The sequence below is a fragment of the Lithobates pipiens genome, unplaced genomic scaffold, assembly GCF_037356315.1.
Source record: "Lithobates pipiens isolate NorthernLeopardFrog02 unplaced genomic scaffold, aLitPip1_a1.2 Scaffold_22, whole genome shotgun sequence".
In the NCBI taxonomy this organism is placed as follows: Eukaryota; Metazoa; Chordata; class Amphibia; order Anura; family Ranidae; genus Lithobates; species Lithobates pipiens.
The window spans coordinates 339,902,931-339,915,683 of NW_027507784.1; the positions used below are offsets into that span (position 1 = coordinate 339,902,931).

Below are 12,753 nucleotides of genomic sequence, written 5' to 3' on the forward strand. Positions count from 1 at the left end.
TTATATTTTTTTCTATTCTGTTCTAATCTTTTCTATTTGAATTAGAAATTTTGGAAGATGGTTAGTTGCTTATATATATCTGTAACATCAACTTTTCATACTTGTCATTGTCCACTTGCCACAAGTTGTGTATTGTATTTGTCCACTTGCCACGTCACCTGCCACAAGTTGTGTATTGTCCACTTGCCACGTCACCTGCCACAAGTTGTGTATTGTCCACTTGCCACGACACCTGCCACAAGTGCCACGTGACCTGCCACGTGTGCCACATGGCTGGCCATGAGTGCCACGTGACCTGACACGAGTGCCATGTGACCAGCCACGAGTTCCACATGGCCAAGTTGTGGATTGTCCACTTGCCACGACACCTGCCACAAGTGCCACATGACCTGCCACGTGTGCCACATGGCCGGCCACGAGTGCCACGTGACCTGACACGAGTGCCATGTGACCAGCCACGAGTTCCACATGGCCAAGTTGTGGATTGTCCACTTGCCACGTCAGCTGCCACCAAGTGACCCCAGATATGGGCAATATGCCAAGTACTTTTCTGCAGCAGAGAATGACATTTTGCGACCTGACTTTGGGGCCACGTATCTCGGGGCCACTTATAGCTAGAAACACCAAATTAGGTATGCAAACACAGTAGACCTAGTACTACAATATCTCCAAATTGGGGTTTCTAGCACCAAGTGATCCCGAGATACATGGCCCTAAATTCGGGTCGCAAAATATTTTCGAATCCGTTTGAAATAATTTCCAATGCAGTTGAAATAATTTAGAATCATGTTGAAATCATTTCGAATCCAGTAGAAATATTTTCGAATTTGGTTGAAATATTTTCGAATGCGATCGATTTTTCGAAAATCAGTAGAAAACTAAACGAAATCCAAAAACGAATTTAACTAATTTAACTAATATAACTAAACAAAATTAATTAATTAACGAATTAAAACGAAACTAAACTAAACTAATTTTGTCCTTTTGCACATGTGTGTTCCTTGGCAGATAAACGGTTGGAGCCTAACTGCATTGGTTCTTCCTCGGATCTGGCACTGGAAGTGGACTAATCAGGTGGCAAGGGAGGTATATAATTTGCCACAGCCGTAGGGAGTTCTCGCCTCCACTCCCGCTGGCGGCGGTCAGTTCTAATGGCTAGACACATTGGGGGTTATTTACGAAAGGCAAATCCACTTTGCACTGCAAGTAAATGCAATCGCTCTAAATCTGAGGGGTAGATCTGAAATGAGTGGAAGCTCTGCTGATTTTATCATCCAATCATGTGCAAGCTAAAATGCTGTTTTTTTATTTTCCTTGCATGTCCTCCTCGGATCTACAGCATCTTTACTTCCAAGTGCACTTTCAGTGCAAAGTGGATTTTCTTTTAGCAAATAACCCCCCACAGCCTCCTCCAATGAGGCTGGGTAGGAAAAGTTGACCAGAGCGTCCTTAATTGCATTAATTAGGAGCAATGCCCGGATTACAAATAGCTAAAAAGATGATGTCAGTGGTTACTTATCTAAGAATAAGAAATTGCTGGCGTCATTGAACCCCTGAGAAATGCTGCTCTGGGTAATCAGCACATAAGGCTTTATTAAACCTTTTCAATATTTTAGGTTAAAAACAGATACGTTCGGTTGCATATATTGGTAATTAAAGAAAAGAGCAGTAAATGAACTGTGATCATTTCACACACACATATATCATCCTGAAGAATTTTGCATTGGAAGTGGTTGTATCACAGTGTTAATTATGTAAGGTGTCACCGAGCAGATGACAGGAGAACGAATGTGCAAACACTGTGCGCCGCAACATGTTACAAAGATTGTTTGCCGCCGGAGTCATCTCAATATGTTCTACAAAACCCTTTCATTTCACAAGAGACCTGCCACGTCCCGATGCCGCTGCAAGTTTGCTATCAGTCTGAGAAGTCTTATGCCGCGTACACACGACCGGACTTTTTGACAGCAAAGGTCCGACGGAACGAGTCCGTCGGACAATTCGATCGTGTGTGGGTGCTCCATCGGACCTTTGCTTGCCAAAAATCCGGCGGACTTTAGAAATAGAACATGTTTTAACCACTTCGCGCCCAGGCCAATTCTGACATTTCTCTCCTACATGTAAAATTCCTAATTTTTTTTGCTAGAAAATTACATAGAACCCCCAAACATTATATATATTTTTTTTTAGCAAAGACCCTAGAAAATACAATGGCGGTCGTTGCAACTTTTTATATCGCACGGTATTTGCGCAACATTTTTTCGAACACGTTTTTTTCAGAAAAAAAAACTGTTTCATGCTTAAAAAAAACAGTAAAGTTAGCCCAATTTTTTTGCATAATGTGAAAGAGGAAGATACGCCGAGTAAATAGATACCCAACATGTCACGCTTCAAAATTGCACGCGCTCGTGGAATGGCGCCAAACTTTGGTATTTAAAAGTCCCCATAGGTGACGCTTTAAATTTTTTTACTGGTTACATGTTTTGGGTTACAGAGGAGGTCTATGGCTAGAATTATTGCTCTCGCTCTAACGTTCGCGGTGATACCTCACATGTGTGGTTTGAACACCGTTTTCATATGTGGGCGGGACTTGCGTATGCGTTCGCTTCTGTGTACGAGCTCACGGGGACAGGGGCGCTTTACATTTTTTTTTTTTTATTGTTAATTTTATTTTTTTAGTTTGACACTTAAAAAAAAAAAATTGATGACTTTTATTCCTATTACAAGGAATGTAAACATCCCTTGTAATAGAAATATGGCACGACCGGACGTATTTACAGTGAGTATTGGGGGGGGGGGGTCAATAAGACGCCACATCTCACCTCTAGGCTGCGAAGAATAAAATAAAAAAAAACAAAAAACGATCCTGGCTTCCCAGCCAGATCGGCGCCGTTAATTTGAATACAGAGGCCGGGCGTGACGCCATAACATCGCGCCCGGCCTCCGAACGATCATAGAGACTCCGGGGACGATCTGGTCCGCCGGAAATCTCTATGGTAACTTGCGGGGGCCGGCGGATCTTGTGACCGACTCACCGATGGAAGCGGTGAGTCAGTACAAGCACCGGAGGGCGGCGGGAGGCGTCCCCTCCCGCCGCCCGTAAGAACGATCAAGCGGCGGAACAGCCGCTATGATCATTCTTATGGTGCAGGGAATCGCTGGCTGAAAAAGGCAATATCTGAATGATGTCTGTGGCCTCGGGCATCATTCAGATATAACCACCGAAAGCCCATGATGCCAATAGACGTAGTATGGGCGCCAAGTGGTTACATTTTCCAGCCGGAACTCCATCGGACCGAGAAATCCGTTCGTGTGTGTGCTAGTCCGACGGAACAAAAACCGACGCTTAGGGCAGCTATTGGCTACTGGCTATGAACTTCCTTATTCTAGTCCGGTCGTACGTCATCACGTTCGAATCCGTCGGACTTTGGTGTGATTGTGTGTGGCCAAGTCCGTTCGTTCAGAAAGTCCGCTGGGACTCCGCCGAAAGTCCGTCGGGAAGACCGTCGCACCTAGTCCGTCGAAAAGTCCGGTCGTGTAAGCCCTTGTACACACGGTCGGACATTCCGACGGAAAATGTCCGATCGGACCGTGTTGTCGGATAATCCGACAGTGTGTGGGCTCCATCGGACTGTTTCCGTCGGATATTCCGAGGGACCAAGTTTTCCAGCTTGGCTATAATACTTTCCGACAACATGATCCGATCGAACTTTGTCCGATCATGTGTAGAGAATTCCGATCGGACAAAGTGCCACGCATGCTCAGATCAAATTCCTACACCAAAGCTATTGGCTACATAGCCTGAACGTAGTCCTGTCGTAACTAAATAAGGTCATCACGTTCTGAACGATCGGATTTTCCGACAACTTTGTCCGACCGTGTGTATGCAACAGTTTCGGACAAGATCCGTCGGGAAAAATCAGACGGATTTGGTTGTCGGAATGTCCGACCGTGTGTACAAGGGCTTAGAGTTTTTAATTTCAATACATTTTTATTGAATTTTGGCAGAAAAGGTACAAAGTATACCTTGAATAATAGAATAACACAATAACAAGGTAAATAAAAACATAATAAAATCAGCATCTGCTCTTATATTTTACGGCGCAATTTGTAGGCACTTATACAATGCATATATTGATGAGTTTCTTATTAGACTGATTCAAGACAATGTCCACTGTCTTTTTATTGTAAGGGGGTGAGTGTCCCCTTCCGACACCCCTTCTGGGTTCACACTGAATTCTAATGCCCCGTACACACGGTAGGACATTCCGACCACAAAATGCGTCAGTTTTTTCCAACGGATTTTGGCCGAAACTTGTCTTGCATACACACGGTCGCACAAAGTTGTCGGAATATCCGATCGATCGGAACGAGGTGACATACAACACGTACGACAGGACTATGTAGAGGCCAGTAGCCAATAGCTTTCATTTTCCAAATTTTTTCCGAGCATGCGCGGCACTGTGCGACGGAAATTCTCTACACATGATCGGAAAAAGTCCGATCGGATTTTGTTATCGGAAAATGTTAGATCCAGCTCTCAAACTTTTTCCGTCGGAAATTCCGACAGAAAAAGTCAGATGGAGCCCACACACGATCGGATTTTCCGACAACATAATCCGATCGGACTTTTTCCGTCAGAATTTCCAACCGTGTGTGTGGGGCATTAGAGTTTGTGCTGCTGTTGCACTGAATTTGTTGAGATCTTTCTTGATACATCAATCAAAATACATGTCAGCAGGAGGCAGGGAAACAGCAGCACAGTGATCTGCCCTGCAGTTACTGGAGTACAGGCGCCCAAGTAGAATGCAAAGATTCACCATGCTTGGATGGATGTGCTTATATGACTAGCGTGGTCAGTTTGAGACAGGAAAGCAGGGGGATTGTCAGGATCACCAGGTATGAAGCAATACAAAGAAAACAGGATTTTTTTTAATACAAGTACATGTTACAACAGACACATATCAGGAATATGAAATGTTGGGGTAATATACACTTTAGGAAGAAGCTCTGAGGAGCTCGTTCCAAAAGCTAGTAAAAAGACAATATGGATCCATCAAAAACATTTGCAGTTTCTCTGACAGGTTTCTACTATTGTGCAAATGACCTACAGGCATTGTCATTAACAAGGGGGGGTACGGGGGGCAAGTGCCCCCCCCCCCCCAGCAGAATGTCCGCACACGCAGCCCTCAAAATTTCCACTCGCCTGCCCGCATTTGGCCAGTGGAAATTAGCGGAGGGCGAGCATGGAGCAGGGGTGGACTTGGCTGACAGTTTCCTGGCTGATCACTTCTGGCAATAGCAGCGTAGCCTGGAGGGGGGGTTCCCTGCCCCCGGGCCACTCTGATGTATTGGAACAAAAAGGTTGCACTGCTTCTGCCAGAATCGATCAGCTCGGAAACTGTCAGATGGATCGGGCAGCCAGATGACACAGAGTAGGGATCTCCCGCTGAGACGTGGCTTATATATGAATAGTCGGCCGCTGTCAAAGTCCCGCATGCCGGCATTGGACCAGTTTGCTGTCTATTATAGTAGCCGGTTTAGGAGGTGGGACTTAATTTGACAGCGGCGGCTGTTCATATACAAGCTGCATCTCAGCTCTGTGTCATCCGGCCAGCAGATTCCCCCTGATTCCTCCCTGGTGCATTGCTGGGCACTTTCGATGCTGCACGTATGGGCAATAATAGGCTGCACTGATGGGCAATGGTATGCTGCATTGATACGCTACACTGATGGGCAATGGTATGCTGCACTGATGGGCAACGATAAGCTGCACTGATGGGCAATGATACGCTGCACTGATGGGCAATGATATACTGCACTGATGGGCAATGATAAGCTGCACTGATGGGCAATGATATACTGCACTGATGGGCAATGATAAGCTGCACTGATGGGCAATGATATACTGCACTGATGGGCAATGATAAGCTGCACTGATGGGCAATGATATACCGCACTGATGGGCAATGATATACTGCACTGATGGGCAATGATATACTGCACTGATGGGCAATGATATACTGCACTGATGGGCAATGATATACTGCACTGATGGGCAATGATAAGCTGCACTAATGGGCAATGATACGCTGCACTAATGGGCAATGATACGCTGCACTGATGGGCAATGATATACTGCACTGATGGGCAATGATACGCTGTAATAATGGGCAATGATACACTGCACTGATTGCCAATAATATGCTGCACTGATGGGCAATGATACTCTGTACTAACGGGCAATGATACACTGCACTGATCGCCAATGATATGCTGCACTGATGGGCAATGATACGCTGTACTGACGTGCAATGATGCGCTGTACTAATGGGCACTGATACACTGCACTGATGGGCAATGATACATTGCATTGATGGGCAATGATAGGCTGCACCGATGGGCACTGATAGGCTGCACTGAAGGGCAATGATAGGTTGCACTGATGGGTAAGGATAGGCTGCACTGATGGGCACTGATGAGGCGGAACTGATGGGCACTGATGAGGCAGAACTGATGGGCACTGATGAGGCAGAACTGATGGGCACTGATGAGGCAGAACCAATGGGCACTGATGAGGCAGAACTGATGGGAACTGATGGGCACTGATGAGGCAGAACTGATGGGCCTGTACTGATGGGCACTAATGAAGCTGAACTGATGGCCACTGATATGCATTATGTTAATATTGTTAATATTGTTGTTAATATTTATTTTTGGAAATTAATTTTGCATAAAACATTTAGCAGTGTAATTTCATGAGATCATTTACGACGACCTGTTTAGGGGCGGACTTAGGGGCGGGGCAAGGTAGGGGTTAAAAACAGTTTAGAAATTGCTAATCAGACAATGGCAGCTTGGGTCTTATATTATGCTCTTGCATCGGGTTTCTCAAACCTTTGCAAGCCTGAGCTTTATATGATGACTAAGCCCCACCCCTTCATGATGCCCCCCCCCCCCACCCCGAAAAAAGTTCTTGCAGTCGCCCATGCCTACAGGTATGTAAAAAGATGAGAGGCATAGCTTTCAAATCTGATTATCTTATAGGGATGCTATTGTGGTGCAACCTCCACAGAAGCGGCTTAGTAGATTGGGTTCTCTGTTCTTCTGCCTCGACTCTGAGAACAACCTCAGCCCCAATGGCAACACAAGGTTTATAAGATGGATACTGCACTGCTACTGGGGGCACCGATATAGATACCCTGCACACAACCAAGGTTCAGTATCAAAAAGCAAACATCACACTGCTTAGTGATAAATTAAATCAATATATTGTCAAAGATCGCAGTGAACATCAGTATGCAAATACATGATGAGTAAAAAAAGAAGGAAGTCAATCACAGTTCATTAGACCCGTGGTTCTCAACCCTGTCCTCAAGTACCCCAAACAGGTCATGTTTGGGGGATTTATATAGCTGTCCAAAATGCCAAGCCATTGACTCTGATTTAAAGCACCTGTGCAAGATAAAGGAAAACCTGCAAACATGGCCTGTCGGGGGTACTTGAGGGCAAGATTGAGAACCACTGCACTAGACGATGGGCTAGACTAAAGCTTGAGATTGCAAAATTCGGTACATCTCTGTATGGAAACCAGCTTCCAGTTTTTTGTTTTTTTGTCAAAGCTTATATGAACAAGCCCAAAGTTAGAAGCTGATTGGCTACCATGCACATCTGCACCAGATTTTGCACCCTCCACCCTTAGTGAATCAACCCCAATATGTTTACTAGGATATAGCAACATAGAATGGAGATCTGTGCAGCTAACTGAGAGTAAACCTGGTAATCCATAAAATCAGCAATAAGTAATGGCATGAGAACAGCAATAACACTCAGTACTGCGATAACTCCTCTGTAGGCTCTGTAGGCTATATCTGCTTTAGAGTGCACTCTAAATGAATGGCAGCAATGAAATTTAAGACTCCTTAAAGAGGCACCTCTTACTATGAACAATAGACACACTTCTTCTGCCCAAAGCTATCTGAGTGAGCAGTCTTTAGCCCTAGTTCTTCAGCCAGCTGGAGTTGGGGCCCAGTCTTTATGGTGGTGCACATGACTACAGCCCCAGTAAAGTCATCACACAGTAAACAATTGATGCTAGTTAGATGGCATGTCCCCATGTTTTCAGTCTCTGCTAGCAGCAACTGGTTAATAGAAGGAGTCTCTTCTCACCAGTCCCTATGATACAGCAACAAGGATCTCACTGTTCAGATGTCAGCTCACTTCTGCATCTGCCTGGAGCAAAACCGGCCCTAAGTAGATGACCGCATGCTTGTTGCAGGTTGATGTACACACAGGAGCAGTGATGGGCACGCTTTGGTGTCCTCCCAGCACAGAGGAAAGTCCCCCATATTCAGCATGTGAACATACAGTTCTCTCTTTCCTTATACTCTGCTTGTATAGGCATGCACATCAGGGGTTGGGGGGGTGCCCAGGCACACCCTAATCACCCTGTGAAGAACAGATTCCCCCTACTGACCTGGCTCCCCTCCCCAGCGTTGCCGGCTTCCCCCCCCCCCCCCCGCCTGTTGCTGCCAGGATGTTTTAGGATGATTGGTGAAAGAGCCAGTGAATATTTCATTTACCGGCCCCTTCCCTTTCTGAATGAACATTGTGAGTTGCTGCCAGGATCATTTGCCATGCCCTTCCCTTTCTGAATGAACATTGTGAGTTGCTGCCAGGATCATTTGCCATCCCTTTCCCTTTCTGAATGAACATTGTGAGTTGCTGTTGCTGCCAGGATGTTTTAGGATGAGTGGGGGAAGAGGCAGTGAATATTTCATTTACCGACACCTTCACTTTCTGAATGAACATTGTGAGTGATTGGTAGAGTGTGTTTGAGCTTTAGGGTGCACACCCCAATTCCATAGGCTGCGCACACCTATGCTTGCTCGCATTGGGAATTTTAGTTCTATAGTTCATTGACTCCCATAGTACGAGCCTTCCCCCCCACACTACATCTCCCTTGATTCAATGCTGCCCACCATCAAGTCTCTTGAGCTTCTTCTGCTTCTCAGCTGGTGGATGGAAGGGGAGGTCGTGTTAAGCTAAAGTCCATAGGGAGCACTACAGCAAAGTGTCCTAAATGACTCTCGGTCTCTAGCAGTGGCGTAACTAGAACCTCCAGGGCCCCGATGCAAGAAACCATGAAGGGCCCCCCTGAACCCCAGCCAGGGCCCTTCCCGCAGAGTCCGGCGGTGGAACTCCAGGGCGCGGTCACAGGTATGACCTTTGTGAGCCCTGTAGTTCCACCACTGGTATCAGTATTTTTTAATTTTTAGGTGCCCGATTGGGGGACTGTCCCTAGGCAGGATGGGGTCCCCGTCCCCAGAAGAAATGAGGTCCTTTTCTCCAGGGCAGATGAAGTAACTGCCCCCAGGTGAGAAGGGGTTTCTGTTCCCAGGGGAAGTGGGGGTCCCTGTCCCCACGTGAGAAGGGGTCCCTGTGCCCAGGGGAGATGGAGGGGGTATGTAATGGTGTGTGGGGGATGGGGTCCTCTCACTCACCATGATCAAGCTGTAGGCCGCGCACTCATCCATGTTGGCCTGGGCTCCATCCAGTGTGCTGGACGGGCGATCAGCATATCTCCCAGAAAGACCTTTCATCATTTGTGTATGACGGGGGAGGAGGGGGGGCTGGCAGACAAGCCTGCAGTGTCCTCCGGGGAGCCGGTGTTCTGCCGTATAGTGTCCGGCCATCAAATAGTGTCCACCCCGTACTGCACATGCGCAGTACGGAGCAGACGAAGCTTTGGAAAATCTCCGAAGCTGAACGGCGCCTGCGCCGTGAGTGGAGGTGGTAGCCCCACCATCCAAGCGGACATAGGGTTGTGAATATTAGAGGGCCCCTCACGGTCCAGCTTCGCTCGCCACCCTTCGGGCACAGCCCTGCTGCGCTCGGCTCTTTTTTATTCCTACTCTATGTCCACTTGGATAGTGGGGATAGAAGCTGGACTCACCCCCGCGCAGGCGCCGTTCATCCTCGGCAATTTTTGGAATCTGTGTTGCTGTGTACTGTGCATGCGCAATACGCAGCGGACACTATCGGATGGAGGACGTTATATGACAAGACACCGGCTCTCATAGGGCTGCACTGCATCTGTGTGCTTAAAGTTTGTTTACCCAGGAGAAGTATACAGTGCAGTGTGGGCCGGACTCGGGGAGGGGGGGACTCTGGCTGGGGAGAACAGACATCGGACTGAGTGGTAATGCATGGAGCAGGAGAGGGGTACTCTGAGGAGCCGGCTGAGGACACAGGTCATGTAGGGAATGCACAACTAAAGAGCAGCCAGTGTGATAGTCGAGCATGGAGCTCTGCTAGTCACCCTCCACCTCCAGCCACCCATGTGCATGGTGCACTGGTACCCCTAGCTGCCTATGCTACTGACGGCCATATGTAGGGGGGGCTGCATGGGCCCCCTGCATCACAGGGCCCGGTTGCGGTCGCGACTGCTGCACCCCCTATAGTTACGCCCCTGGTCTCTAGCCAAGCACCTGGCTATACTATTGTGTATAGTGACTGCATAGAGAGTGAACCAACCCTATAAAAAAATGAAAGTCATATCAAAAACTCTAAACATTAGTAAAAGCTCAAAATCTGAGCTCCATTTATGCAAAAGAAAACCCCCAACTTCAAAAGTCAGCACGACTAATGGACAGAAAAAAAATTCCAACTACTCCACCTCAATGAAAGTAAGTGGCCCTCAGGCTGAAGGCAGCTAAGTGTGGGGCCAAAGCTCTCTCCTATTAAGAGTGTCACCATGGGAGGTCTTGTAGAATAAAGCCCCCGGAGAACTCCTAATGCTGCATAATGGAGATCCTACTTCTTCGCCATCCATTAAAATCTACACCACGGAAAGCGGCACCGGGCTTCAATATTCCCAGCGATCATACTTCTGCAAGAGGAAGAAAAAAAAACAACAAAAAAAAATAAAACCCCCCTTTGATTCCATTTTTGTATTAAAGTGAGAAAAGTGGAGCTTTTAGGCAAAGGCCACAACGCTGGCTTCTATGACTCCCATTTATAATAATGTGGCCACTACAACAAAGGAAATTCCAGTGCCGGCAATTTTCTGAATTTTTCTGCATGAATAGTTCCTTTATTCCGATACACTAAACCTTCAGATCTCTACAACGAAAGTCTCCCAGAGAAATGTGTACAGCACTAGATTGTGTATAAATCAGCAAGGGGCAAATGTCCTTCAGCATTAAACAAGACAAAGGGGTGTATTTCTAAAACAAAAAATTGCATCAGAACTGCATGTAACTTTTTTTTAAATTATTATTATTTATTTTAATTATATCCAAAACAAATTCCGTAGATTCCAACATGAATACTTTTGATGTATACATCCCGGCCATAAATCCTATGATGGGGCACTATTCCACCCACTGATGCCAATTATGGGGCACTATTCCTCCCACTGATGCCAATGATGGGGCACTATTCCTCCCACCGACACCAATGATGGGGCACTATTCCTCCCACTGATGCCAATGATGGGGCACTATTCCTCCCACCGACACCAATGATGGGGCACTATTCTTCCCACTGATGCCAATGATGGGGCACTATTCCTCCCACTGATACCAATAATGGGGCACTATTCCTCCCACTGATGCCAATGATGGGGCACTATACCTCCCACTGACACCAATGATGGAGTACCCCCCCCCCCCACACTGATACCAATGATGGGGCACTATTCCTCCCACTGACACCAATGATGGGACACTATTCCTCCCACTGATGCCAATGATGGGGCACTATTCCTCCCACTGATACCAATGATGGGGCACTATTACTCCTACTGATACCAATGATGGGGCACTATTCCTCCCACTGATACCAATGATGGGGCACTATTCCTCCCACTGACACCAATGATGGGGCACTATTCCTCCCACTGACACCAATGATGGGGCACTATTCCTCCCACTGACACCAATGATGGGGCACTATTCCTCCCACTGATACCAATGATGGGGCACTATTCCTCCCACTGATACCAATGATTGGGCACTATTCCTCCCACTGATACCAATGATGGGGCACTATTCCTCCCACTGATGCCAATGATGAGGCACTATTGCTTCCACTGACACCAATGATGGGGCACTATACCTCCCACTGACACCAATGATGGAGTACCCCCCCCCACACTGATACCAATGATGGGGCACTATTCCTCCCGCAGACATCAAAGATGCATTGTATACCCCCACTGAGCCAGAACAAGCTGTACTCTCAATGGCCACAGTCCGGCCCCCCTAAAGTCAGACAAACAATAAACTGGTCCTTTGTTTCAGAAGATTTGGAGACCCACGCTATAGTTTCTGTAAATGGAGAATGTGTGAAAGGGGAAGATAGCACTTTATGGCCACGAGATTGTGCTGCTCTTCATAGAAAATAAGTATTCTTCTAAACCCCACCAACCCTGAAGATTCTTTTAATGTTTATCTTATAGTTGAGGCTGCTGATACATTGTTTTTATTGTTCCATTTTTCCTCAAGTCCTGATGGTTACAATCCCCAAAACGTGATTTGTAGTGCACATTTGCTAATAAAGAACATGCTGGAAGGAGGCGAGAGCAGAGAGATGAGCCTTTCAATCCGCTGCCTCTTCTTTCACTGTCCAGTCACAGGCTGGGGGGGGGGGGGGGGGCAAGACCTGTAAGTGTTACAGAACCTCAGAGGAGACCATCAGGGCTCCTGCTCCGCCAGACAGGACTTGTGCTGTATGGCACAGCTGTATAAA

General features: G+C 46.9%; 1 protein-coding gene across 1 annotated transcript in view; it reads right to left on the reverse strand.

The window, feature by feature from the left end:
* LOC143925088 (contactin-associated protein-like 5) overlaps positions 1 to 12,753 on the reverse strand; it is a 613,155-nt gene that overhangs the window by 496,739 nt on the left and 103,663 nt on the right. The gene's annotated exons all lie outside the window — the stretch shown is intronic.